This window comes from Urocitellus parryii, chromosome 7 (assembly GCF_045843805.1).
Source record: "Urocitellus parryii isolate mUroPar1 chromosome 7, mUroPar1.hap1, whole genome shotgun sequence".
In the NCBI taxonomy this organism is placed as follows: Eukaryota; Metazoa; Chordata; class Mammalia; order Rodentia; family Sciuridae; genus Urocitellus; species Urocitellus parryii.
The window spans coordinates 57750228-57756232 of record NC_135537.1 but is presented as its reverse complement, the minus strand read 5'-3'; positions in this window follow the sequence as shown (position 1 = coordinate 57756232).

Below are 6005 nucleotides of genomic sequence, written 5' to 3'. Positions count from 1 at the left end.
TTTCTGGAGGGTTGCTGTTGTTGGTGTTTGGCCCCAGGCAGCGGTGCATCCTGGAACTTGTAGTTTCTTGTGCTGCACGTTAGGATTTCGGTAGTGGTAGAGGTTTTGTTTGCCTCTGGTTTGTGGGTACTCTTGGAAGTGGAAGATAGTGCGACGGAGATTGAGACGTGGGAGTGGGTTTCCCATGCTAATAAAATCGTGCTCTTAATGAAGCAGCAGCTGCCTTTTGAAAAGTTGCAGGGCGTGTTGACGAGCATCTCAACGGCTCGCTTAATCCGCTAGCTTCATTTCCTTTTTTCCCGGTATCGCTGTGTGTTTACTGAAAACTAGCCACACCCCCACTCCCACTCTAGGAGCCGTTCTCCGCCCCCAAGTCTAGTCTCCTGGGTTTGTAGATTTTGAGCTCACTCACGGAAAGTCCTGGCGCTTTGATGCTCAATTTAGGAACCATATTTCCCATCCCCGCCCCACACCCCCGGGCTTTGCCACCCCGTCTCTGAATGCCCTCATCTTGCATTCTTTCGAACAGCCTTTCCTTTTTACTTGCTTTCCTGTGGTTAGATATAGGCACCTTTCCAAGAAGGCCGAAACAGCTAAATTAAGTTCACCCTCTACTGCTTTTATGGAGCGTGGCATGAAGAGGATGTTAGGGCTAAGGCACTCAACATTGCAAGTTACTCAGCGAGGCACTGTTGTGTAATAATACCCACAAAAGGAAACTAGATACACGGGCGACTCAGTTTCTTTTTGAACTGATTAATGACTTTTGCCTGAAAGGCTTTTTTTTTTTTTTTTTTTTTTTTAAGTGTCAGTGCTGGGTAACAAATCCAGGGCTTTATGCATGCAGGCCAGCATTCTATCACTGAGCTACATCCCCAGCCCTAAAAGGCTTTTTAAAATTTATTTTGGTCAGAAAAAGATATTGTATTTTTGGAATTAATCTCCAGAATAGAACATGCTGCCCTATATTAACTTTTCAAAGCCTTTGCAGAAATAATAAAGATTTTGGCCGTGATAGTAGCTCAAGATGGAGTTTCATGGGGGGGGAGGGGATTGGGGTGCAGATGAAACTGAGGGAAAACTGTAATAAACAATCTAGCTTCACTGCTTTTTAGTTACTTGCTTTTAATCATCAATTTTATAGGTCCCATAACTAAACAGTATATTCCCATTAGCTTTGTTATAAATAACACCTCTGATACATGGTTTTTTAAAAAACATTTTTGTTAGTTATTGATGGACCTTTATTTATTTATTTGTTTATATGTGGTGCTGAGAATGGAACCCACAGCCTCACACATGCTAGGCAAGTGCTCTACCACTGAGCCACAACCCAGCCCCCAGCCCCCCCCCCCATACAAGGGTCTTAATGATAATAATTGCCTAAATTGTTTTCCAGGAACTTGTAAAAATGCCTTTGTCTATCTCCAACTGGTTAAAACCACTAACCCTTTGTTTAGGCCTGTGCAGGTGTCCAAGGGTGACCTTTGATAACAGAGGGGTAGCACTCACAGATCACCTGAATGCTGCTATTCTCCAGAATGAAGAGTTATGGAGTTTGATTACATGTGCATAGACCACTGATTACTTCACTTTTCCCTGCCCATAATTACCTTTCCCCATGTCTAAGACCACCCTGTTTCTTTTTTTTTCTAATATTTATTTTTTAAAGTTTAGGTGGACACAATATCTTTCCTTTACACTTATGTGGTGCTAAGGATCAAACCCAGTGCCCCATGCATGCTAGCACTTCACCACTGAGCCACAACCCCAGCCTCATGACCACTCTGTTTCTTGAACCTATAAATACCTTTCTCATTGTTTGGATAGAAATGACCCCCAAAAGCTAATGTATTGAAGACTTGGCCCCTAAAGATCAATGGTGGAGCTTTTGAGAAGTGATTGGATCATAAGAGCTCTAACATCATCATGATGGATTCATAGCTGAATAGATTTATTGGAGGGTAGTGAAAACTGTAAGAGGTAAGGCCTAGTTGGAGGAAATAGATTACTGGGGTGTGTCCTGGAAGGATATATCTGAAACCATGAACCAAGAAAAATCTTTACTCCTTTAAGTTGTTTTTCCCAGGTATTTTTGTCACAGTGACAACAAACTGACTAACACAATTCTAGATTTTATCCTTGGAAAGGAAGATTTGAGTCTAATTTTCCTCTTTCCACATGATTGGCACCTAGTGAATAAACTCTTTTGCAAAATTGTTTTGTTAGCTGCTAAGCAGGAAGGTAGTTTTTTTGAGAAGTACCAGGGATTGAACTCTGGGGTCTTTGACCACTGAGCCACATCCCCGACTGTCCTATTTTGTATTTTATTTAGACAGGATCTCAGTGAGTTGCTTAGTACTTTGCTTTTGGTGAAACTGACTTTGAACTTGTGATCCTCCAGCCTCAGCCTCCAGAGATGTTGGGATTACAAGCCTGTGCCACTGCACTCAGCCCTAGGCAGGAACTTTTAGGGGCAAGAACCTGTGCTTGCAAGGGAAGAAGCTGCTACCTTTAAATGACTGCTAACATTCACTAAGAGTTGTTTTGTTTTGTTTCAGAAAATGCCCTCCAGAGAAAACCACAAGGAGCCTACTTAAACTAGCCAAAATCACTGAGTCATTCTTTTAGGTGACCTAGAATAAACTTGGTCATCATAATCTCATTGTAACCAGGCAGAGTGGCTTATGCCTGTAATCCCAGTGGTTTGGGAGGCTGAGGCAGGAGGATTGAAAGTTCAAAGTCAGCCTCAGCAATTTAGTGAGGTCCTAGGCAACTCAGTGAGATCCTATTTCTAAGTAAAATATTTTAAAAAGGACTGGGAGATGTGGCTTAGTGGTAAAGTACCCCTGGGTGGTTTAATCCTTGGTACAAAAAAAAAAAGTTCTCATTATGATTATGATGCTAATATCTCTCCCTCTCTCTCTCTCTCTCTCTCTCTCTCTCTCTCTCTCTCTCTCTCTCTTTGTGGTGCATGAGGATTGAAACCAGGGTTTGTACATGTGAGGCAAGCATTCCACCAACTGAGCTGTATACCCAGCCCATGATGATAAATTCTCTACTGAGTAGTTGGGGATCTGATCTGCCATCTTTGAACATGCAGTGTATGAAGCATAATCTCCATGGTGCTAGTCAGTTTTTCATGATTGTGGCCAAAATATACTTGACAAGAACAACTTAAAGGAGGAAAGCTTTATTTTGGCTCACAGTTTCAGAAATTCAGTCCATGGCTGGCTGACTGCAAGGCAGAAACATCTTGGTGGAAAACTGCACAGCTCATGTCAGTTCGGAAGGAGAAGGACATAGAGATAGAGATATATAAATAAAGAAGTCAGAGCACATCCCAGTAATCTGCTTCTTTCAGCCATGCCCCACCTGCCTACAGTTACTAGCTGGTACTGCATTCAAATTATTAATCCATCGAATGCATTAATCCCCTCAGCTCTTGTAATTTAGTCTTTTCACCTCTGAACATTGCTTCATTGCCTATCACATGATTTTTTCAAAGAACATTTCTCGATCCAAACTATTACACCAACTAAGTTTGTTCAGGAATGTGCCTGCCTCTACAGGTGATGATAAGTCCTTTCAAGATGAAAACGAGAAAGTCTTTCCAATAAAGTGTTGCCCTCTGTCTTGAGAAAGACATTACTTTAGGAAGTATCCCCTGTGCTCTTCTTACTTGCTGCAAGTAATAAGTCTTTCTTCTCTCTTTTATCTCTTGGTTGTGCTTATTGGCTTTGTATTCACCAAGAGGAAACCCATTGTATTTGGGTTATACTGACCATCAGGCAAAATGGGCTTGGCTCAGTAACAAAGAGAAGGCTGTGGGCTCCATGGGCTCATTTTCAATTGTATTTCCTCTTTTAGTTTAGAAGAAACAAGCAAACAAACAAAACCTCACAAACATTACATATGTTACAACAGTGGAGGTCATACCTTCTAAAAGTTACGTCCATTTTCAATTTTTCCATAGGTTTCCATCTTCTTTTTAATTGCTTCAAGTACTGAAGATTGAATCCAGATCCTCCTGCATGCTATGTGAGAGTTCTATCACTGAACTATATCCCCAGCCCTTTCAACTTTTTATTTTTATTTTCCATTTTTTGGGGGTACCAGGGATTGAATTCAGGGGCACTGGACCACGGAGCCACATCACCAGGCCTATTTTGTATTTTATTTAGAGACAAGGTCTCTCTGAGTTGCTTAGCGCCTAGTTTTTTGCTGAGGCTGGCTTTGAACTCTTGATCCTCTTGTCTCAGCCTCCAGAGCTGCTGGGATTACAGGCGTGTACCACTGTTCCTGGCTCAACTTTTTGAGTCAGAATCTCACTAAATTGCCCAGTTTGGCCTTGAATTTATAATCCTTCTGCCTCAGCTTCTTGAGTAGCTGGGATTAAAGGTGTGTGCCACCACACAAAGCCTAGAGGCTATTTTCTTTTTAAGCAACCTTAGAATCAGTCTAAAATTCTATTCAAATAGCTTATATTCAACAAATATCTCTAAATTATAAGAATGGAAAATCTGTGTGACCATAAATAACAACCCTATGTAACTGTATAGCACAGTTTTCAGAATATAATCTCATTTTAGCTAACTAGAAACCTTGAGAAATAGAACAAGTATTTTCATCCAATTGTATCTGTAGGAAGAAAGTAAGCTTGACAAATGATATGAATTCAAATTCAATAACATTGAAAACACTTTTTGTATGAAAAAAATTAAATATGTATCAGTAAGATATTGGATAATGAATATGAATAACACTAAACTGTTTTGTTTTTTGTTTTTTAAGTGGCAGGATTGTGGGTATAGCTCAGTGGCAGAGTGCTCACTAAGCCTGTGGGAGGGTTTGGCCTTAATCCCCAGCGCCATTAAAGGAGGAGGAGGAGGAAGAGGGGGAGGGAGAGGGGGGAGGAGAAGGGAGAGGGGGGAGGGGGGATGAAAAAAATAACTATAGGAAAATTTATCACAAAGTAGCATCATTTTATCCCTCTAGAGATCCTCTCCACTCCCCACCCCCAAATATTTTTGGAGTTGTCACGGAGATCACATTTTATTTTCGACTGTGAATTTGTTCCTCTCTTACGCAAACAAGATGCTGAATCAAAAACATTTCTCCTTTTTCCCCTGTACTTGGGAATGAAACCGAGGGCACTTTACTACTGAGCTACATCCCCAGTTCTTTTTACTTTTTAAAATATGATCTCAAATTGCCGAGGGTCCTGCTAAATAGTGGAAGCTGACCCCAAACTTGCAATCCTACCTCAATCTCCCAAACTGCTGGGATTACAGGCCTGTGCCCCGCCACGCTAAAAATAGTGGTAAACCGTTATCTCTACCAGATCCTTCTTAAAGAAAGCTGAATGTGAAGTCGATTTGAAGACATTATGAGGCCAAATTAATCATGCGCTCCTTTTTCTGTAGCAATTTATATGCCAGTATATCTCAATCATATTATGTTACACTGTTAACATCGTGAATTCCTGAGTTCATCCTCTGTTCCTACCTAAATCCTGTAAATAATATTATTAAATCATTTATTTATTTATTTATGTGTGTTTATGTAATGGGTCATGAACAATTGTGCATATGATGTGAATTCTGACAAAAATTTTGATAACAAGTATCAATATCACATGAGCATGTCTCGTTTTTCTATCATTTCAATGGCTAAATCAAATTAGTCACTTTTGTTCAAATCGTCTCATATGCCTTCCGTTGGGATAGGCTAGAATCATTTCCTCAAAGCAAATAATTTTTTTCGGACCCAGAAAACAACGTCCGAAAGAATGAAGGACAGGCTTTGTCATTCTTACGCGGCTCTCCCCTCTGTCCTTCGGCACTACTCTAATAAGGGCCAAACCCCAAGAAAAGGACGCAGGTCACAGATTGGCTTTGTAGATCTCGAGCCCAGGAGAGCGCGCCCAGCTCTCAGCTCAATTGGCCGGAACCCATGGGGCGGGTAAGGTTGCAAGCCGGACTCATATTCTGCGCACGCGCGGA